This window comes from Toxorhynchites rutilus, chromosome 1 (assembly GCF_029784135.1).
Source record: "Toxorhynchites rutilus septentrionalis strain SRP chromosome 1, ASM2978413v1, whole genome shotgun sequence".
Classification (NCBI taxonomy): domain Eukaryota; kingdom Metazoa; phylum Arthropoda; class Insecta; order Diptera; family Culicidae; genus Toxorhynchites; species Toxorhynchites rutilus.
The window spans coordinates 91,737,548-91,761,723 of record NC_073744.1 but is presented as its reverse complement, the minus strand read 5'-3'; the positions used below and the strand labels follow the sequence as shown (position 1 = coordinate 91,761,723).

The 24,176-nt window shown below is 38.2% G+C and overlaps 1 protein-coding gene across 1 annotated transcript in view; it reads left to right on the top strand.

The window, feature by feature from the left end:
* The first annotated feature begins 1,760 nt into the window (after positions 1-1,760).
* The window catches only part of LOC129762981 (broad-complex core protein isoforms 1/2/3/4/5), a 187,680-nt gene continuing 165,264 nt past the window's right edge, over positions 1,761-24,176 (top strand). Inside the window, exon 1 of the mRNA XM_055761622.1 lies at positions 1,761-2,250. The gene's annotated coding sequence lies outside the window, so the exon portion shown is untranslated. The remainder of the gene's footprint in view (positions 2,251-24,176) is intronic.

Below are 24,176 nucleotides of genomic sequence, written 5' to 3'. Positions count from 1 at the left end.
TATCAAGTCATTTTTAACACAACTGCTACCATATACAATTTTACACTTACGTTTGTGCTAAGTTTTTCACGATCGGTCATTGATATGAAATTTCACGAAGCAACCAACATTAAAGTTCCAAATTTAAATTTTATTTGCTAGAATTAATCGTATCACTCACCTTATTTGCAATATAACAATGCGCTCGACTTTCATATATTTGCAATGCCGATTTCCTCCGGGGACATTGGTTTTAATGTCTCTGTTAGTGAATACATTTCGGTAAGAACAAAAGTTCCCCCTACTTTCATGTATTTGCAATGACGAATTCTCCCAGGCAGCTTGGCTTTGATGTTCTGTTAGGGAATCCATTTCGGTAGGAACAAAAGCTCCCCCGACTTTCACGTATTTGCAATGCCCGCCGCATGTGTCGTCAATTTCGACCAATCAAAAGTGGGTATTTCCGTTAGGATAGGGGTTGAGATTTTTGGAGTGCCAAAATCGATTGACGCAAAAATTTCATCAATCCATCATGAAATGGCTGAGCAATAAGCGTTTGAAATTGGACAGTTTTCATGATGTGCTCGATTTTTGATTTTCAATTTGTCCCCCAATATGTTCCCGAAAGACGTAATCCTACGTCAAAAATTACTTTTGATAGATGTAAGGTTATTCTGGTGAAACGAATGCCTGTTACCTTTACATTATCTCTAGAAATTTTAGCGTGTACAGGCATTATTAACTAAACGAATGCACGCAAATGTTTTCCAAATTTTGTGTCACGAGCAGACGAAAACCGCGAATCTGGCAAAACTGCGAAACTGCCGAATACATCCACTTAATGAAACAGAGTGACTGTTTAGCCTCTACATATTAATCATTTATCACGAGAGAAAAAAAGTTTGTATTATCATGGGTCCTCTCCACGAGCAGCAGCAGCACACAATTGCAATTCGCGCGCGCGTTCTCGCTTACTCCTTCGCACGCATGCAGAAACCGCGTCCAATTTGCAGCAGCGACATACATGTAGACGTTCTTTTCGGCGAACTTTTATAATAAATTGAATTGGTGGATGATGATGACGATGGCGGCGATGGCGATGACGACGACCACCACTGCTGCGTTCTACCCATGCATGGATCGAGTGCATTTTTCGTTTTTTTTGGGAACCCTCGATTGTATATGTTTTATTTTTATTTGGCTAAGTGTTTTTTTTCGTAAATTTTTAGTTGCGTGTGGATTTTGTGTTTAAATTATAATGATAATTAAATTAAATATGTATATATGCAGAATTGCAATACTCAACGTTGTATTACAGAATACCACCAATGCCCCGTCATTTTGGCTTGCCAACTTAAGGCTTGCAGGGTTTAGTTTTAATGTATGTACCACATATGCATGTACTGCCTTTTTCGGCAGCTCGGTTAAGCATGTATTGGTTGCGCAAAAAATGCATAGTGTTACAAAAATATAGGACCGCCGATTAATGTAAAGAGAAAGATAGGAAAGGAGGTGCAATTGAAAATTTTTTGAACCAACAAATTTTTATAATATTGTTTTTTAGAGAGGACCAATACTAAGACTAGACGAGAGGGGTCAATTTATATAATAATATATAATATCCAAAATTTTTATATGAGTCGGGAGCGGGTAAAAAAGAGTCAGCAAAACATAACAATGAAATAAAACGAAATGCATTATACGCGCGGGCTGTTGTCTGACAGCGTTTTTTCTTGTATTATTTTCGGGGTTTTTATGTGTTGCCTGTTTGCATTAGTGCAACGCTTAAGCATTCGAATAATATTGCCAAAATATTTGATAGTATTTTAGACCAAAAGAAGAAAGCGTTTGGACAGGTCGTGCTCATAGTTCGAACTCTCTTGTTGCATTCGCCTGCTGCGTTTTCGGTCATCTGTGTGTCGTCCAATGAAGTGGACCTCTTCTGGTGGTGTTCGAGTTGAGTAGAGTTAGCAAGCCTAGAAAGGGCTATAGCGCAGTGATAGAGAGATAGTGCGTACTAGTTTCACCTGACTGAACTAGGGTGGTTAAAAAAAAGTGTGCATCAACGCGAATAACTGCAAATTGTATACGCGAAAATTTGAAAAATGTGCAATTTTATACAATAGAAGCAAAATATTCCAGACAGCAGAGTTCTGTTATTTTTCCCCAAACAAATAGAACAGTTTCTTATTTGTTCACAAACAAGAAGTGAAAAGTGATGATGTGATTATGCTGCATAATTGTACATAAGTAAATTAATTGAATTAATCGGTAAGTTCCTATTGCCTATATCCCACACGATAACATGTCAATATGCTGAAGAAAAGCACAATTCCATCATACCGTCATATCGCTCGGAAATATCTCTACAAGCCTGTAAAACTATTTCAACATGCGCTTCGTGGTTGGAAAACGGTGTCGTCAATTTCGTTCCTAGAGACCACCTGTTGAATGCTAGTGCAGTGGAACACCACGAGTCGTTTTGTTTTATTTGCAGTTCTATTGTTATATATTCGCACATGAGAGAAAAAATCTTTTGGCGCACTCGTGCATTCATACCTAAACAGAACCAACGTGGAAAATACGAAGCACAGAGTACGCGAATCGGAAAAAAGGATCAACGCTTACTTGTTTTTCCACAAAGAAAAATATTCCGAATTAACGGCGACGGGCATTCCCATCTATCGCATGTGTGTCTTGTTTGCTATGCATTTTCCGTCCGGTTCGTGCTGAACGTTGGCAGGCACACTCTATGGCAAGTACACCATCGAGAAGACTAGTGCCATTTCCCACGCTCTTCCACTACGAGGCGCAATGTAGCAAGGGCCAATGCCGCCGTTAACCATTTTATGAATGAAAATTTTTACTAGTTTCCTTTTCATGTTTACGTACAGTTTTCATTGAGTAGTAGATACGCTAGTACCGTTGGCACTCTCCGATAGGACTATGCGAAACACAGGACTCTTGAGAAAGTCATGCACAGCGCGCCCACTGTTTTTACTGTTCCAAACTAACCACGATAAACGTGTCTAGACTTCTATTACGATCGCATCCATCAGAACACGATATTTTCCGTTTCTTCTTGTTATTCGGGTTACCGAACCATGGCGATCGAGCGGCCGACTAGAAGAGCGACTTGCATATGTCTTCATTGTATGTGGCAGGAGCAGCGCAAAAAAAATACTTCGCTAGATCCAAGTGCCAAATCGTTTCAACGGCACAGACGGCACACACGTATGAGAATTCCAGAAATGACGTTCTGTTTTCATCAACAAGTATTGAATTTAGTCAGACACCAGGTTTTCGAGCAAGTGTGCAGTCTATCCACGATTGATTACACACCAAACCTCGAACGGAATCGTCTTCTAGGGCGGAACCCTAACCACACACAGTATATGGAGAATCACACTTCTAGGTCTTGTACGACGCTCTCCGCTTTAATCTGCTCGGCTTGTGGTGAATTCTTTTTTTTCTGTTGTCCCTGTATTCTGCTTCCCCCGTCTGGCAAAATGTATATTTAGGTCACGTTGCAGCAGCGCTTTGTCCGATATTTACTGGAGGAAAATAGCAACGGCAAGAGCGCAATCAAGAGCGCAAAAAAAACATCCTTAAAAATGGAAGTTGACTGCAGATTCAGACAACCTTGAAACTAGTTTTAGATGTATTTTAGTCTGCTAATTCGTTGAAGATTTTGAGCAAACGTGTCTGTCGTCTGTAGCAGCCACATATCCCGAGCCGAAATAGACTCCGATTCCTGGAAGATGAAACTCGTGGTAATCTATCGCGGCCGTGTTTTGTTCGACTGAAGTTTCAGTAACACAAGTTTAGTATGCACTCTGCTTCCTTAACAGAAAAACAAAATTTTGACATAATCCTATAGATTTAATGAATGAGATTATTATTATTTGAGCGCTCTCGATATCATATTATTTTGCCAAAAATTGATGAAAATGTATCTTAAAATTATTGGTTACAAATTTGTACATTTTTTTCTTAATTACTTTACGCAGAAGCGGGATGAAGATTTCCCTAAGTTGGGTATTCATGTCAATAAAGAAAACCAAGAGAATCATATCCATTCAATAAATAACATAATTGTGCCGAATCATTATTAAAAAAACTATATTGAACGTTACATGACATAGTCAGATTTTCGTGAAAAGTGGTAATTTTGTACTGTACCTCAAAACATTACTGCCCATGTTTGCATAGGAGACGTAATCACCAACACCATCAGTGTTGGGAAAACGCATTTTTGTGTTTTTTTGCCTACAAGAGTAACCATGCAAATTTCCAATGAAATAATCTGTCCAGTTGAAGGATATTATCGGCAAAAAGAGGACCTAAAAGATTTTATGGAATAAAACATACTTTTTTTTCATTTGGAAAACGCTTGCGTCTATTTATGCGGACAATCTATCGTTTCAATGATCATGATAGCAAATTTGTTCATGCATCACCGATATGAACAAAATGAACTCGTTTGTTATTGTTGGATTTGTTGCGAGTCTATGATAGTACTTTTTTCCTGAATACTCTGGGAATTTGTAAAAGCAATTTGGACCGTAGATAATTTTAGCAACATGATTTGCCGATATCACGATCAATCGCATAAAGATGGTGGAGTGACTTACATCAACGGAATGATTAAATGCTGAGTATGTGGAATAATTCGATGTCAAATTCGAAATTTACATGGTCTCGTTGGGCCGGGTCCGGAAAGTCTTTCACCTGGGTTACTTATCTTATGAGAAATTCTCCTTTCACTAGCAAATTTTCAAACGATTGATTTTAATAAAACTTTCTTAATGACCATTTCGTCTAGACAACAACGTTACCCATCTGTGATATAATCGCAAGATTAACTCAAATAAGTAAAAACATCTCTCGCAGTTCTTTTATCTTTCCAATGATGTTATTTTCATACCAATTCGTTCATCCGGTAGAGATATATTAACGTTCAAAACCTTGTACTTCGAACGTCACCGCCTCGCTTTCGAGACTTAGAATTTACCCCAGTGCAGAAATGAAAAATGTAGTATAAAAAAATAATGAACATAAAAACCAAGAAGGACTATATAACATGAACGTTTCCATAGTGACTTGTTTTGTCAGATAATATTATAAGTAATAACCGGTTACCTTGATTCAAAATCATGATTTTTTACAATACTTGTCATGGTCATGAGTGTCACCCCTCTAAGGGTGACGCCAGGGACGGACCGCTCCCTCCGCCCCTCCTACACTTCGCCACTGGTCCTTTCGAAGCAATATCGATAGTTCTGGAAAGGACTGGAATCCTCGTGTTGTGCGAACTCTGCTGCGCAATTTGATGTTTGAGTCGGCGAGCTAAACGACGGATAGTTACCTTGCGATGCGCTTCGCTCCTCCTTTGGCTCCCTTGCCGCCTCAAGTCGTGTTGGTTGATGTGAAGAGTGTTGTTTACCAAAGCACACTTGCCGATCTGAGCGTAGAACGAGAATGAGAATTCCACTTTTTTGTTTTTGACCTATTTTTTTTTTTTAATTTCTAACTTTGATTACATTATAATATAACATTACATTTGAAGTGATCAACCTAGGGTTCTACAATTTTAATTTGCAATGTCAATTCTGTAATGATTTTTATCATACAAATTAATTGATTGTTCCATATTATTATATATATTATACATTATAATAAAATTATACCTAAACTTTTCTAGTTACGTTATCTTTTTTTGCCTCAACCTCCTAAAACTATATACATTGTCCCAACTTAAACTACTTATCTGTGAGGTCAATGTATGCTCTGAAGGTACGCTTTCAATCGAAAGCTAGGCCCAGATATACTATTTCCGAAGACCATACAATACTATTGCCATTGAGAGTGACTTTCATGTTTTGAGATGGAACAACCTTTGGAGTGTTCTTATGGAGAAACAATATGAACTGTGTCTTTGCTGCATTTGTGCATATTTTCCAATTATTGAAATATCAAGACAAAGAAGTTTAGATCTTAGTTCTGTAACACTTCTGCCCTTGTAATTGATGGTAGTGTCATCTGCAAATAGTGACAGTTCTCCATCAGATGGAAGTGCGGGAACATCTGAAGTATAAATGTTGAAAAGAATTGGTCCTGAATTTCTTTGATAAAATATTGTTCATAGAAACATTGAAACCTTTTTGATCATTTTTATCAAGTATGTGGGAAAATCAATGTTCTGAAGCTTGTAAATGACACCATTATGTCAAACATTATCAAATGCTTTTTCAACATCAAGAAGTGTCATGGCAGATGAATTGTTTCGTCTGATTATGTTGTATACCCTACGAAGCTGGTGAATGGCAGAGTGGCCTTTTCGAAATCTAAACTGTTCATCCAAAAATATATTTTGCTCATCTGCAAAAGCAAGAATGTGCGTTAATATAATTTTTCGAAAATCTTCGAAAATGCTGGGACTAATTTGACTAATTGGTCGATAACTCTTTGAAGAAGAAGAATCCTTCCGGGTTTTAGTATCGGGATCACTTTTGCCAAGTTAGGGCAAGTCATCAAGTGATAGACATCTGTTGAAGACAGAAGTCATAATTTCATATAAGTTGTTACTGAGATGTTTCAACTCAATGTTAAATATCAGTCATTCCATGTCAAACCGATAGAGTAGTTCTCAGTTTTTCGTAAAAAGTGGTAGTTTCGTTCTTTATCGCAAACTATTAGACCCGTTTTTTTTTAAAAAATTGTTATGGTGCCCATTTTCATTTTAGGGTGATCCGAAATGTCGACTTTTTCTCCCTTTTTTTCAAAAATGACATTTTTCAAAAAATCATAACTTGTGAACTAACGGGTGTTAAATAAAAATTGAGGATTTTTTCAATCACAAATAAAAAAAAAATTTCATCGATTTCAGTATTTTTTACTAATAACATAATGTATTTCTTCAAAAAAAATGTCAGTGAATGTTTGATTAAGGGCCGTGGTCTGCTGTTCGACGCAACTTTGTCGCGATGCTCTCACAAGAACGTTGTACGGCACTTACGTCCATTTTCCGGATACAATTCCGGATTTTTGTAGTCAGTTGCTTCGTGTCCTTGGCCCTCCAATTGTTTTTATACACTAAGGCACTGAGTGAGCCAAAGAAATCCTCTATTGGGCGGCACTGGGGCAAGTTTGTTGGGTTACGATCTTTCGGCACGAACGGTGTCTTTTTCTCCTCAAGATACGCCAGCGTCTTCTTGGCGTAATGGGAAGACGCCTTGTACGGCCAGAAGACGTACTTCCCATCCGCGTGATGCTCGTTCAGGAACGGCAGCATGATTTTATCGAGGCACTCTTCTCGATAGATTTGTTGGTTGATTGCCAGACCGCTCGGCTTAAGCCAAGGCTTTGAAATGCCCCGGTCGGAAATGGCGATGTACAACATAACCTGTGCTTGACAACATAACTTGTGCTTGAACTTGTATTTCACTTCAGGCGGTGTGGATGACTTGTCGCTGGAGTAGTAATTATCATTTCCTGGAATATGCGGTTTGGACAGCGGAAAATAGCTTTCGTCGTCCAGAACGAAAGACGTCCCGCGGTATTTTTTGGTCATTCACCGACACTGTGATTTAACCGTCTCAATCTGCTCCTCCGTGTACTCCGACGACCTCGTCTTCTTTCTGCAGACGATTCCTTCCATCTTGAGGGTCCGATGGATCAATACGTGGGAGCAGCCATATTTCCGACCGGCGTCACGAAGGCTGGTTGCTTCCTTGTTGTCAAACAGCTTCTTTAACGATGTCTTGCTCTGCTTGGTCATTATCGTCACCGGACAACCACTTCCGACCTTCCGCTCTACGTTCAGGGAACCCAGGATACGATATACCGTACTGACAGGTACATTTTCTTCCTTAAAATGTGCCACCGTGAACTTTTTTCCTTGCTGGAAATGCGTTCCGTAGAACCGTACAATGTGTTCGCGGAGCACGTGCTGTTTCGACGCCATCTTTGCTTTGACTAAATTCATACTAGCAAAACCAAACACGCCTACTGTTTCTAGGGAGCCCAAAGAGCAATTTTCTTGGAGAAACAAAATTTTACGCTCTTTATTTGAGTTACTGAAAGGTATTGAAAAAATTTTCATTTTTTATTCAACACCCGTTACTGAACCGATTTATAGATGGTCGACATATCAAATTAAAGCTAATTCTTGTCATTCTTCTTGAAAAAATGCAAGCATTTTTTATGGAAAGCTGAGGATTTTTCACACAACATATCTCGAAACCAGGGAGGCGTTTTTTTTTTTGTTTTTGAGCTATGATTTTTCAAAGTTACCCTATGGTCCAAAAAATATTTTTCCCCTTTTTTGATAAAACAACACACTTGCCAATCAATTGGATTATAGTCACATGCATCCAGTCTAGTCGCATAGAAACATTGAACGAAAACTGAAAACATGTTAACTTTGAAAAATAATAACATAAAAACGAAAAATAACACCTCTCTGGTATTCGGATGTATTATGTGAAAAAAACCCCAGCTTTCAGGAAAAAATATAAAAAAATTAGGCGCCCTTGGTCTCGAAACCATGTAAGCTATAAAAACAAATATAATCAATAATTACGAAAACAATTTTTTTCATACTTTCTGTTTCTAACATGTATTCCATTAAACGGAGAAATATGTTATTTGCAAGTGATTGAAAAATATTGAACTGGAATTGTGTCTGAAAATAATTTGGTGTTATAATGACGAGTTTTGGTAGAAGTACCAGGAGATTTCTAGTATAACAGAAATTGTAAAGGGTCATTCAGAAGATCAATCAATGAATAGTTCTATGATTGGACCGCTTAGATTGTTCGCCTATTAAGAAAACGTGAATGTTTGGATGTGAATGTGAACTACATTTTGGCAAAATGAAGTTGGCCGGGCTGGTATGCTAGTGAAAAATAAATCAGGTCGCTGAAAAGCATTTCAAAATCAGGACATGTCCTGCTAAATCAGGACAAATGGTATCCCTAATATTACTCCATTGAAATACGTTTACTTTTAAAATAGCTACAGTTTGAAAAATGTGCTGCAAAGATTAACCTTTAAAATAATTCTTGATATTTCAACATCCTGCAAATATGATCGGAATTCTGGCATGTCTTTAGGTTTTCACACTCCGAATGAAAAGAGAAAAAAGGATGTTTTTTGAATTATTCAAAATTTTTGTGTTAATTCTGACTATTTTTTCTCCCAAAAAAAAACTTAGTTAGTTCACTTCTCATTTTTTTACAAAACCTTCTAAGTTTCATACAGCTCGTTCTTGTACAGTTTTTCTTAACAATATATTGGTTCCGAGCTACAGTTGAAAAAAATCAAGTTCGTGCTAAGAGACATACTTTTTGGAAAACAAGAATAAGGATCTGTGACTAAGGACACGAACGGATGCTTGACGTAGGACTTGTTAGATAAAAATATATTCGTGTTTAGTTCTTTTAATGTTGAGGAATTCGCGAGCTGCTTAGTTAATTTTACGTTCCAACAGATGCATCATTCTGCTCGCTCGCACTTACAAAATGAGAGATGATAATATTTTTTAAGTGCACGATTAAAACAGTTATATAAACTTTGAGTCGACCACTTTACAACGACTAAACACATGGTACATACTTGTCATATGTTCTATGTATTCGTACAGTGACCAACATAAAGAAAAATACACTCGCAATAAAAATCTAAATTTAAACATAAGTAATATAAACTATTTTTTTTCATGGTTCAGAAAAGAAAACTCCAATGTTCATTTTAACATTAATCATCATAGATTTCTTTAAAGAAACAACATTAAGGGGATATTTTAGGATAGAGGTAGGAGTTTCGGGCGTCCTTTCGAGATCTGAACATCAAAAAAATCAAAAATAGTTAGAAGCTGGAATAAGTTGCGTTCACGATTCCAGCCCTTCTTGTTATACGAAACAAACAAAAATCAAACATGTTCTGAAACAGTAAAGTTGTCGCTTTGGTATGAACCTTGGGCAAGTCCAAAAAATCGTTTTGCCAAAATAGCGACCATTTGAATAAAAAGCTCAATTTTTAAAAAGTAGGGAAATTAGAAAACAATAATTTTTATTGATTCATTCGATGGGGAGAAGGAGCAATCAGAGAAGTGGATAGATTAAACTATATAATAAATACACTGGAAGTTTTTGGAATTTGAAAAGTATTTTCCACTCGATCGGAAAAAAAACGTTTTACTCAATATTCAGTTCAAATTCAGTTCAGTTAGAATGACAAAAATAAATCCGCTTCATAAAAACATGAACCAAACACAAAGAATAAACAAAAACAAATCAAAACAAGCATTCAGTTCTCAATATAACCTTTTTCAGTCTCAGTTGCCATTCGCAGACGCTCTGACATGCTTCCGCGAGGTTCCGAAGTTCTAAATCGTACCAAACCATTAGCAGAGCTGCGAAATATTCTTGTTTGGTTGTCACATCTGTTCTGTTCACCTTGTTGTCGAGAATAGCCCAAATTTTCAATTGGTCTCTAATCGGGACTCTTGCTTGTTTATTTTCTACCATTATAGTTATCCAGCTGGAAGGTGCAATTATCTTTCAGACCAATTTTCAGCATCGATTTACTCAAGTTTTCATATAGAATGTCGATACACCTCCTTGCTGTTATAATGCCATTGATTTATGCAACAGTTCTTACGCCCAACCATTAGAAGTAGATCCAAACCATTGCCGATTACTGTTCTGGAGTCCCCTGTCGCACTTTCGCGAATGTCTTAGTCACTATTTATTAATGAACATATTAGACTCAGAATTGGTTTCATTCGACTCATCCAATCAGATGATACGCCTCCAGAATTCAAGCGGATTTTTTATATCCTTTGCGAACAGATGTCGTTACAGATGTCGATGTCTTGTTGACCTTACCGATCATCGGTCGCTTCCTAGCAAAATAGCTCCTCAGATCACATTCTGTTACGCGTCGTCAACGGTACGATCGGCAGATCTAGTCTATCTTTTAGTGCATGTATTGTTGCGTGTGGTTTTTTGACGTAGGACTACGTCTTTCATTAAGGGTGCCAAATCACAAAACGTTTTGATGAAATAAAGTTAGCGTTAATAACTATTTTTACTGCGAAGGAATTTTGACGATGTGCATACTAATCGAATCGGAAATTCTCTAAGATTTGTTTGGTATGCTGTACATTACAATCCCATAGTCTGTTTGGTCTGAAAATCAAATCGCTCAGAATATTTGGGCTTCAGAAAGAGCTCTTGCGTTTTATACATCATAAAAGCTTCAAATCCATGGATTGTCCTCGGTACACTCTTGCGCATGATTTTTGGTGACTCGAAAACCACTAAAAATTTCCTGTACTCGTACAGAACAAAAGTCATCATTTCCGGAGTGTATCACCGTATGGATCGTCCGAGAAATATGTTGAATAAATAGATTTGAGTGTTTTGGTTTGTTGAAGTGCAAATCACATACAACGTGTTCTTATTTATTTATATCTCAAAAAAAATTATAATGGTCGTAATCGTAGTTGTGACAGATGTCCTGATTTCTAACTCCAACCAGATGGTATCCCTTGGTATGAAAATATTATTATCGTACTTTTTTGAAAAATGTCGATTATCCTACGGTTACCATAAATGGCGAGTGATATCGCGAAATGTTAACTCGTGTTTTCCTTCCTCAAAACTTGATAATTCGGCGCTTATGCCATCATGTTTTTCGATACTTTTGTCGAGTCGCTGTTGAGTCGCTATTTTCCCGAGATGATTCACAAAAATGACCACCATAATCTTGCAATTGAACATCATCGAACTTTGTTTTTGGAACTATTTTAAATCTAAGTACATATTATTCCGATAAGCTTAGGACTATGCGAACTTAATTAAAGCAAACGAGCCTTCATTATTGCCAATCTATCTGATATATCGAAAATATCTCACACTTATCGAAAACTTTTTGTATAATATTTACTGGCAGAAATTTTCATGTAGAAATAACACATAAACATCTAGAATATAATATCAATAAGAATATAGAATATAGAACAAATAGAATAATTTCGATAAATTTTTTTTAAAACTGTCCTTATTGAGTCTACAGTGATACATTCTAGTTACAAATGGAAATAATTCCGTATTTCTCTAAATTCAACCTGTCTTTGCAAACGTTTATGAGACAAAAGTTTACACTGCACATTTATTCTAGAACCATTCAAAAATACACATTTGACACATATAGCATTCCTCAGAACAACAACCATCGCAAGAAATTTCCGAAATGTCGCTGATCCTTGTTTGTTTGTTGAAAACATCAATCCCCCCAAGTTGTGGGCAGCAGAGCAGATTCATTCGATGTTCACATTTTGTGTTCCTCTGCGACCTTAATACACTATAGAGAATACAAGAGGGTTCATTATCTTGAATTCTAAGGAGAAGAAGCAGCAAAAATGCAGTTTGTGATTATAGCAGTTGCGTCGAATCGTCCGGGTGAGAGAGGGGGTAAACACGCAAAATATCACTCAAGGAACACATACAAACTTTCCTATTCTACTACAAATCAGACTCCTCTAACCGATGTGTGCGAATTTTCCTTCCTTTCCTTTCCTGATTGAATCATTTTTCGTAACTTAAGAGGTCTGCGCTGTCCGCTTTGCCAGAAGCATGGACGCTATATACATATAACTAACGCACATAGATCGCTTTTTTTCGGGGGGATTCCGTTTTAGTGTTAGTTCTTAGCACAACCTCGAAAAAAAATTTGGACCGGGAGTTAAATAACCGCATCTTTTTCTCCTCTCGTTCGTCTCTCGTGTTGTGCACCGGCACCGGGATACACACACATGCACTTTTGCGGTGCGCGAAACGGCATTTCGATGCACATGTCTTGCAAAATTCTCTTGAGATTTTCGTGAACGGCGCAAGAAATGGCCGGATGAGGTCAACGTCCTCAAAGTGGAGTCAAAAAAACAGATGAAAATGCAACGCAAAACTCAATTTTAGAACTAGGAAGGTCCGACCGCAGCCAAAGTTATGATTTCGTTCGAAAGGAAATGGATGTGTTTTTCTGGGTTCATTTGATATGGATTGAATTGTTTTTTTTTGTATTTTAACGTCTTTACTTTGCACAAATTTGCATAGAGGATAGTTTCACTCTTTCTATGATTGTCACGATCTATTTCATAGATGATAGAGTTGGATGAAAATGTCAGCATATTTTTGATACAGGGGAAAAACAAGCGAACCACGATTAATAGACCAAAACTGTGTCTTCTAAATTACGTGATTGATGAATTCAGAACTATTTCAATTGTGATTTAACACACAAAATTAAGCATTTACTCGTTGCAAGTTTCTTTACTCTTTGCTTTTTAGCCATCAAGAAACTGTGGCTGGGAGAGAACGTATAAAAAAATTATTGTTAATGAAACCTTAAAAGTTATACGATTCCGCAGGAATAGTTCGACGATTTTGACATAGTGAGGGTTTTTTCTATTTTTTAACATGGGTGTAGTTCATCCCCATCAGAGTTACCAGATATACAGAATAATCTGCATTTCTACAGATTTTTCGGACTTTTTCAACCAAAAATTTGTAAATACAGATTAAAGATTTTTTGGGTTTCATACATAATATACAGATTTTTTAAAATAACGTTCCAATGATAGTTATAGCTTGATGTTAACAATATTTTATCCCATCTCCCTTATTTTTTCACATTGAATTTGTTTAATTCTTTTTTTGACGTAGGACTACGTCTTTAATTTCTATACTGGGATGTAAGTTCAAACTTTCGGAAACGAAAGCGTTACGCTGAAGAACGAGATTTTGAGCGTTAATAGCTCCTAAACAACTGAACGAAATAGTATGATAAACAATTCATTCGAAAGATAAAATGTCTACGCGTTATATGCTTGTTACTTTTTGATCTAAAAATTTGTTTCAATAGCCCTAAAACTACTTTCAAAACAGGCTATTGAAATCACACCAATGGATGGATGAAATCGCTGGAATGGATGGATGTTTCCATGGCCATGGGAAATCGGCATTGCAGAATAGATGTAAGCATTGGGTACTTTTGTACTCGCTTGCGTATCTGAAAATTGGAATGTTTTCCTAACACAGACTTCGAAACCATGGAGCCTGGGGGAAATCAACATTGCAAAACAAATTCGAGCTGGGAGTACTTTTGTACTCGCTTGCGTTTCTGGAAATCGGAATGTTTCCCTAACACCTACTTCAAAATCATGGAGCCAGGGGAAATTGGCATAGCAAATTTGATGCAAGCAGTGGATACTTTTGTACTCGTTTGCGTTTCTGCAAATTGGAATGTATCCCTTACACAGACTTCAAAATCATGAAGCCTGGGGAAATCGGCATTGTAAAATAGATGTGAGCGGTGGGTAGTTTTGTACTCGTTTTCGTTTCTGCAAATTGGAATGTTTCCCTAACACAGACTTCAAAATCATGAAGCATGGGAAAATCGGCATTGCAAAATAGATGTGAGCTGCGGGTACTTTTGTACTCGCATGCGTTTCTGCAAATCGGAATGTTTTCCTAACACAGACTTCGAAACCATGGAGCCTGGGGGAAATCAACATTGCAAAACAAATTCGAGCTGGGAGTACTTTTGTACTCGCTTGCGTTTCTGGAAATCGGAATGTTTCCCTAACACATACTTCAAAATCATGGAGCCAGGGGAAATTGGCATAGCAAATTTGATGCAAGCAGTGGATACTTTTGTACTCGTTTGCGTTTCTGCAAATTGGAATGTATCCCTTACACAGACTTCAAAATCATGAAGCCTGGGGAAATCGGCATTGTAAAATAGATGTGAGCGGTGGGTAGTTTTGTACTCGTTTTCGTTTCTGCAAATTGGAATGTTTCCCTAACACAGACTTCAAAATCATGAAGCATGGGAAAATCGGCATTGCAAAATAGATGTGAGCTGCGGGTACTTTTGTACTCGCATGCGTTTCTGCAAATCGGAATGTTTCCCTAACACAGATTTCAAAACCAAATTGGCAAAGAAAATTAGATGCAAGCAGCGAGTACTATTGTACTCGGATTGAGTATGGATTTAATATTGTATGATACGGTGTAGTGGATATGATCAAAATGGATATTATATATATCAAAGAAATCACATTTATAAAAGCAGCGTTATAAAATTATTTATTTACGAGTGCTGCAATCGATCGTCGTTATTGGGAAGTTGGAATTGTTGCGAAGGGGGTCTTATTTTCGCTCTGTAATTCCGAGGAGGAATCCATTCCATCTCAAGCGTTAATAATCCTATTCCGGATCAACGATGATTCCAATTATCGGGGCTTGGGGAGTGGGTACTATTTGCGCTGGGTATTTCTGAGGAGAAATCGATTCCCCCTTTGAACGTTAACAATTCTTTTCCGGCTAAACGAAATGGTCGAGATTTACAGTTATCTCAAAATATTTTTTTTGTCAGAAATCGACATTTCAGTTGGAAAAACGACCAAGTGCCAAATTTTTTTTTGAGATAACAGTAAAACTCGACGAGTAATGCTATTTTGAGACATTTGGCACCAACAATTTTTTTTGAAAACTCGGATTTTCGGTAATCTCTCGTTTTTCAAAAAAACTCAACGTCTGTGACACTAATAAATGAAGTTCGAATGAGCTTATATTTTGCATAGGGTATATTATCGTGTAAATCAACATTTCGCGTTTAATGCATTTTAAGTCATTTGGCATCAAGAATTTTATTTTCGAAAACCCCGATTTCCCCCCTTGGATGATTTTTCGATTTTCAAAAAACTCAAACTTTGAACGCTTTGCGCCACTCTCCCTTAAGTCCGATTGAGCTGATATTTTGCATACTATGTTTTTTCGAAGTGGTGAACATTTTTTATGGAGTAACTTTTTGAAATTAGAGATGACCATTTTCATTGGCACCCTAGTGACCCCGTATATAGAAATGAAAGGCATGGTCCTACGGCGAAAGATTTTTTCAGACCAAACACACAGATTTTATTATGGCAACCCAGACCCCCCTAACCAATTATTTGCTCAAAAACAAATTCTTTGGGTCCAATTGTCGACACATGGGTATTGCGTTAACAACAAAGTAGGCTGGAACAAACAAAACTTTTTGCCGTTTTTTTACTATAGTTATGAGTGTCAGTGAACTAGCGTTAATTTCAAGTAACTAAATAAACTGAATTAATATTCCCAGATAAAAGCATTCTCCAATAAAACTTACTAAGAATATAGTTCGAAAAGCCTGTGGTGTAACATCTCAAAATTCCAGTAACCTGCACCCAAGGGCAACTGAGTGTGGAAAGGCACGCTAGCCAAGCGACTGCCACAACCCCGCAGTTTAACGGTTGTGTCAATTGAAATAATTAAAAGGCTCCTGCTTCTAGGCTATTGCACGTAAAATTCTGTGTAATCTGACCATAGTTTTAAAAATCCTGCGCGATAAACCAATATCTCATGCGTATTCTATCTGTACGCCGACTGAAAGCTAAAGTTCGATCCTTGTGCTCAAGAGTAAATAATGAACTGCTCGTTTTTGATAAGCTTTTGGTTGGTTTGTTTTATTTTAATTAATATTTTTAATATTTTTTTCCAAAAATCATTTAAAACTACACCCATGTTAAAAAATAGAAAAAACCCTCACTATGTCAAAATCGTCGAACTATTCCTGCGGAATCGTATAACTTTTAAGGTTTCATTAACAATAATTTTTTTATACGTTCTCTCCCAGCCACAGTTTCTTGATGGCTAAAAAGCAAAGAGTAAAGAAACTTGCAACGAGATGAATCGTAATCTTCTAAAATTACTCTACATTTCCCCATCTCTCTCTCTCTCTCTCTCTCTCTCTCTCTCTCTCTCTCTCTCTCTCAAAAAAAAAAAGAAGTTGGATGCACCGGAATCTTGCATTTCGTCTCCAACTCATTTTTCGGGGGTATTACATTATATACTTGTGTGCATCTGAACAAAGCCTTTGGGGAAGGCAGAAAAGTGCAACAAAACGAAGAAATGTATGCGTTGATTATCGTACGAGAAATTTGTCTGTTTATGTATTAACGCCATACGAGCAGGTTTGATTGAAGTGGTTTGTGTACTATTTTTCGTGGTGGCCTAAATGCGCTTTGTTTTAACACACAACCGGACACGACGGATGAGCATCCTTTTTTTTCGTTTTTGCGCGGAGCAGCTAGTCAAAACAAGACAAAAAGATCGGTAAAATGCATTTTTTCTTCCTTTCCTTCCACCGATCGAACATAAAATAAAATGCGCTTTAGAATGGATCAAGATCTTTGGCGTACACTCTGAATTTCGGAGAGGTGCTCCAACCATTCCTACAGTTACACTATCGCCTGTTTCCAAAAATACAAGCTAAATGGCCTGTGCACAAAGCAAGCCAGTTTTACGTGTTTTCTTTCCGACCGCTTCACTTTTCCCCGTTCTTCAGTTTTGCACACATAGAATATGCATTATTTCGATACCACTGCATCATAGCAGCCGTAGTGTTGTAGGAATAACGTATACAACCAAAGTCTACTGTGCTCGTTAAATGCTGTTAGCCAGTTCAATTCGCATTATAATCTTTCAAATATACACATATGGAAAACGTAAAATGAATACATCAAGTTTTGGGTGTCGATGACCTTTGTAGACGACGGCTAGTCACAAACTCTAAAAAAAGTGTGTGTGTGTTTCAAAATTGCATCACCGCACTTATTTTGTCGGTTTGAAACATTAGAACGGAACGCATACAAAAACTTGCGTTCGAATTTCACGATGCATGGCTAGCAAAATTTTTGTCTGCTTTTCGACAGAAACTTGTCCTGATTGTTGGAAAATGTACCGAAATCACGATGCACTTTGTTGTTTCAGAAATCCTGCGAGATCGCGAAGGTAAACAACTGGTGTGTTCGCACCGTCATTGGGTTGTTGTAATGTAAGTGCATGTTTATTACTGAAATGGTTCATAACATTTTCTTCGAGTTTTTCTTCAAATATTCTCAATATTTTTCAATTAATATATATTATGAATTACCTTTTTGATTGTGAACCCAAATTTATTCTTAAAAGAACTGCGAATTCCAGTAAGTAAGTGTTATCGATTTTTTATACAATTTATCCACATTGAGTAAATTAACTCAATTTTGCAGAAATAAAGTTAAGAGTGTATAGGGCTGTTACGAAAATGTCCACAGTGGGGGGGGGGGGGGTCTAATAGGAATAATGTCCACGTGAACACGTGGGTGATTATCGATGATCTCTGGAACTTCTACGCATATCATGAAATCAACTATTACAGATTAAAAAAAAATGTTATAAACTATGCACATCTAAAACAAGTTCTGAGTAGGAAGCGTTGCTACATAGCACAATTTCAATACTTCCATTCTAAAACTAAGATAATTCACCACTTAACAGTGCCGTCACGTAACATTTGAACCACTAAACCGATTTAGATAATCGATTTATCAAATTGAAGCCAATGATTTATTAGTATTTCATTAAAGTAATAAAGTATTATATTAAAAAAAAATTGAACTTGCAAAAAAATATGTTTAGTTTTGTAATCATTGATTGTAGTCGTTTTTATTGTTTTCATGGAATTGGACTTGGGGGCGCTATTTTTTAAATATTTTTTATTGAAAGCTGATAATTTGCCACATAACATATCTCGATGTCAGAGAGCTGTTTTTTCGTTTTTGAGATATGATTTACCAAAATCATATTTCCCCTTTCATCCAAGAATGACTTTTCGCAAAAATTCATAACATTTGAACTACTGAATCGATTTAGATGATCGACACATTAAATTCGAGTCAACAAGCTTACCTTCTATGAAAAAATGGAAACGATCACCTCAACGAAAAAAAACCCTGGTCTAATATTAGGTTGGGGAAAAATAAATGTCGTATATTGTCTATATATGGAAATACTTAAACAAAATCGTTGAAATCATTCAAGTAGACCGGCAGCACTCGCTCGATTGGAACTGGGTATAGACCATAAAACCGTTTAGAACCATTTGCAGAAGATTGGATTCCAAAAAAAGCTGGAAGAGCTGGAACTCGTGTGCTTCGAGTTGATGCAAAAAAATCTTTTAGACCGAATCAACGCCTGCGATGCACTGCTGAAACGGAACGAACTCGACCCATTTTTGAAGAAGTGTGACTGGTGATGAAAAGTGGATCACGTACGATAACTTAAAGCGAAAAAAGTCGTGGTCGAAGCGCGGTGAGCCGGCCCAAACCATCGCCAAGCCCGGATTGACGGCCAAGAAGGTTTTGCTGTGTGTTTGGTGGGATTGGAAGAGAATCATCCACTATGAGCTGCTCAACTATGGCCAGACCCTCCACTCGGTTCTCTACTGTAAGCAGCTTGACCGTTTGAAGCAGGCGATTGACCAGAAGCGGCCAGAAATGATCAATAGGAATGGTGTTGTTTTCCACCAGGACAACGCTCGGCCTCACACATCTTTGATGACCCGCCAGAAGCTACGGGAGCTCGGATGGGATGTCCTATTGCACCCACCGTATAGCCCGGACCTGGCTCCAAGTGATTATCATCTCTTCCGGTCCATGCAAAATGCTTTTGGTGATACTAAGTTGGCCTCAAAAGAGGCTTGTGAAAACTGGCTGTCTGAGTTTTTTGCAAATAAGGAGGGGAGGTTTTATAAGGGGAGGGATAATGAAGTTGCCAACAAATTTGCGAACAAAACGGCACATATTTGACTTAAATTGGATAATTTTAAGTATGTTAAATAAAGCGTCAAATTTCGATCAGAAATACGACATTTCTTTTTCCCCAACCCAATATTTAGCGATAAGGAACAAAACTACCACTTTTCATGGAAATCGGAGAACCACTATATCGGTTTGGCATGACATGGACATGGCTGTATATCGTTTGAATTTAAAAACATGGACTTTTTTTCGGACAGTGATAAAAAAAAACTAAGACAGTTTGAGTTTGATAAATTGCCCATGGAAGGTAATTATATTAGTTTACTTGCAACAAAATTCCACGCCCTTGAGAGCAGCCTTCCAGCAGTTGGCGGACGAAAACATGCGTGTAGGCATGTTTTTGAGTTCTTTATTCGTTTTATTTATCAGCCTTCTCAGTTTTCGCGACATAATTGTTGGTGTAGATCTTACGCTTCAGGTTTACCCAGAAATTCTCGATGGCACGCAGCTGCGGGACGTTGGGCGGGTTCGCCGACTTGGGCACCACATCGATATTCAGCCGCTCGATATCCTCCAACGATCGCTTCAAGTAGTGAGCCGACGCTAGATCCGGCCAGAACTAGCACACTTCTGAACGGAGTAGCTTCACTGTTTTCGCCATCACGGTTAGAGTTCGATTGATAGAGCTGTCAATTTTTTTTGTTGACTCATGGGTTACTATGATTGATGCTGCATGGGTAGTTTTGTCAGTGCGTGTAAAGTTTACCTTCATGAAAAATCGACAATTTTTGTCCATTTTTTTATTGCAAACGTTATATAGATAGATTACGGGTACTAGTTGGTTAAGTTAAAACAGATCCAGTTATCGAACGATAACTCGAATGGATTTACAGGAGAAAAACACACATTTTTAGAATAACAACATTGTATGAAAATCAATTTTTCCGAATCAAATACAGTGTCGGACAAAAGATTAAGACCACTGCTCAAGCAAAAAAAGAAAGTGACAAAACTTTGGGAAAAAATAATCCAATCCAGTGATTCAATCCTATCGTATAATTTGCATTGTTCGAAGAAACTTCTAACATCGCTTGTTAAAACAATAGTCATTTCTTTGAAAGATGCGTTTTAAGCATACTTAACAACTAAAATAACGCGACAGAAATTAAGACATGTTTTAAAATTCATGGTAAAAAATAAAAACAAGAAAATTCATACTCTGAAAAGCTTCTAGGGTTAGTACTTGGTCGTGTAACTTATGTTACGCACCCGGTTCGGCATGGATTCCACCAGCTTCTGGCACGTGGTGACCGCGATGGCGTACCAACAAGATTGGATCCTATCCCACAGTTGCTGCTTATTTTTCGACTTCTCCGTTTGTATGATCACGGTCTCCCATAGGATCTCTATTGGATTCAGACCCGGTGACTGCGCTGGCCATGCCATGACGTCGGCTATGTTATTCTGGAACTACTTCCGGAGCTCCTCAAGGTAGCAACTTGGGACCTCAACCGTTAGCCATTCTCTACAATGGCGTAACATTTTTTTTTTGAAACCGAATTGCATTCTCATCTACGCAGATGAGATTGAAAATTTTTCTCGCCGTAGAATGCATAGATCCTTGCCGTCAGTTACAGAGCTTGCTCGACAGCTTCTGCCAAATGTGTCATCATGACGTTTCATCGCAAGAAGGAACCAATATTCTTTGACTACTCTCTGGATAACCATGTACTGGCCCGAGTCAATGGGGTGAACGACCTTGGAGTGATACTGGATCCGAAGCTAACCTTCAACAAACATCGCTCGGCGACCAAGGCCTACCGCCAACTTGGATTTATATTGAGAATTCACGGATTCGTGTTGTCTGAAGGCGTTATACTGTTCATTAGTGCGCCCTGTCTTGGAAAATGCTTCTATGGTGTGGATGCCCTATCAACTTTCGTGGATCCTAAATGTCTATTCGACGTGCTCTCAGTTCCCTACCATGGCGCTGTCCTTAGAATCTTCCTTCGTATCCCGATAAATGTCTCTTGCTTGGGTTGGATACTCTCGCCAAGTTGCTGCTTTTCCGCATCACGTCTTTGAATGTGTTTGTGTTTTATGTTTGTATTCATTAAGACATTGTCAGATGAATAAATAAATAAATAAAATAAAATAAAAATAAAAATGTAAGCGCAGCCTATTGGGCGATGGACCCAAGTTTTTCCTCCGAGCCGATGAGGTTTACCTTCGTCTCATTCGACCACAGTATATTCTTTCGCGAACTTCAACCGCGCCTTTGTATGCTTCGGCGTCAGCATTAAGACCTTCCGGTAGCTTTTACCACCTAGCCCCTGCTCTATCAGCAGCTGTCCGGGAACTCACGGACAAATTCAGTTTGTCCTAGATCTTTTTCGAGGCCTTGAAGGAATCTTTCTTGGAGGCTCGCATCATGAGAGAGTTATCCTTTGCGGTAGTTTGCCTTGGGCGTCCAGTCGTTTCGGATTTCTGACGGTCGTGGAGGGCATTAAACATGAAGGTTTTGGATCGTCCCAAGCAGTGTTGCTACACGTACAGATTTATCTGGAAAGGTACAGATTTTTTCGTTATTTTTGGTACAGATTTTATACAGATACAGATTACATACAGATTTTCGTCAAAAAGTACAGATTGGTACAGATTTTTTCCGCACGTGATATTTCTTACATTTAAACAAAGCAACATTAAGGTACATGACGACTTTCACGCCGCAGTATCGCTTGGTGCTGCTGCTCATAAAAGTTTTTACAATCCAATAATTGATCGAATTCATAAGGACGGAATTTCTTAGAAAGATCATCTGAAAGGATTCGCGTCGGACGGTGCGATCGTGATGATGGGGGTTTCAAATTCCGTAATGCGCTTGATAAAAATCGAGTGCCTAGATCTATTGGATATAGTTGTAGTAGTCGTCAAATAGTACATGTCGTTGAGAGGCAAAGACCTCTGTATTGTCAGTTTGTATTGGCCACCGAGAGCTGCGGTTAGCCGCAAGCAACTTGTTGACATGTGCTCACTCCTTCCTGAGCCACGATTGATCTTGGGAGACTTCAACTCTCACGGAACTGCCTGGGGGGACAGTACGACGACAATCGTTCATCGTTGATATATGACCTTTGTAACAGCTTCAATATGACCGTTTTGAATACTGGGGAAACAACACGTGTACCTAAACCTCCTGCTAACCCAAGTGCTCTTGACCTCTCGCTTTGCTCGAATTCACTATCGTTAGATTGCAAGTGGAATGTAATCCAGGACCCCAACGGTAGTGATCACTTGCCAATCAAAATTTCCATCACCATTGGGTCGAATTCTTCTGAATCTATAAACATGGCATATGACCTCACAAGACACATTGACTGGAAAAAATATGCGGACGCGATTGCTCTAGCCATCAATTCCAGAGATGGTTTGCCTCCATTGGAGGAGTATAACTTCATTTCTCGTTTGATCTATGACAGCGCGGTTCGCGCTCAAACGAAACCCATCCCAGGCTCCACTATTCGTCGAAGGCCTCCCAATTCATGGTGGGATAGCCAATGTTCCAAGCTTTATCAGGATAAATCGAACGCATTTAAAGCTTTTCGAAAACGTGGAACCATTGAGAATTTTCAAACGTATTTGGACCTTGAAAATCAATTTAAAAACTTGATCAAAGGGAAAAAACGTGCTTATTGGCGAACTTTCGTGGGAGGTTTGTCACGAGAAACGTCAAAGAAAAAATTATGGAAAGTGGCTCGAAACATGAGAAATCGCTCTTCATCGAATGAAAGCGAAGAATATTCACATCGATGGATTTTTAAATTTGCACGGAAAGTTTGTCCCGATTCCGTTCCTGTGCAAAAAATTGTTCGAGATATACCACAAGATAGGTGCGATCTTGATTCCGAGTTTTCGATGGTAGAATTCTCTCTTGCTCTCCTTTTCTTGTAACAATTCGGCTCCAGGAACAGATAGAATTAAGTTCAACTTGTTGAAACACCTCCCTGATGTGGCGAAACATCGCTTGTTGAATTTATTCAATCGGTTTCTGGAGCATAATGTTGTTCCAGATGATTGGAGACAAGTGCGAATTATAGCTATTCAAAAACCCGGAAAACCCGCGTCTGACTTCAATTCGTACCGCCCAATAGCAATGCTGTCTTGTATACGGAAATTGTTGGAGAAAATGATCTTGTTTCGCCTTGATCGATGGGTTGAAATGAATGGCTTACTCTCAGATACAAAATATGGGTTCCGCAGGGGCAAGGGGACGAATGATTGTCTTGCGTTGCTTTCTTCAGAAATTCAAATGGCTTACGCCGAAAAAAACAAATGGCTTCAGTATTCTTGGACATAAAGGGGGCCTTTGATTCTGTTTCAATAGAGGTTTTGTCAGACAAATTACACTCTCGGGGTCTACCGCCTCTATTGAATAATATGTTATATAACTTGCTTTGTGAGAAACATTTGAATTTTTCTCACGGAGATTCGACAGTAAGTCGGATCTCTTACATGGGCCTCCCTCAGG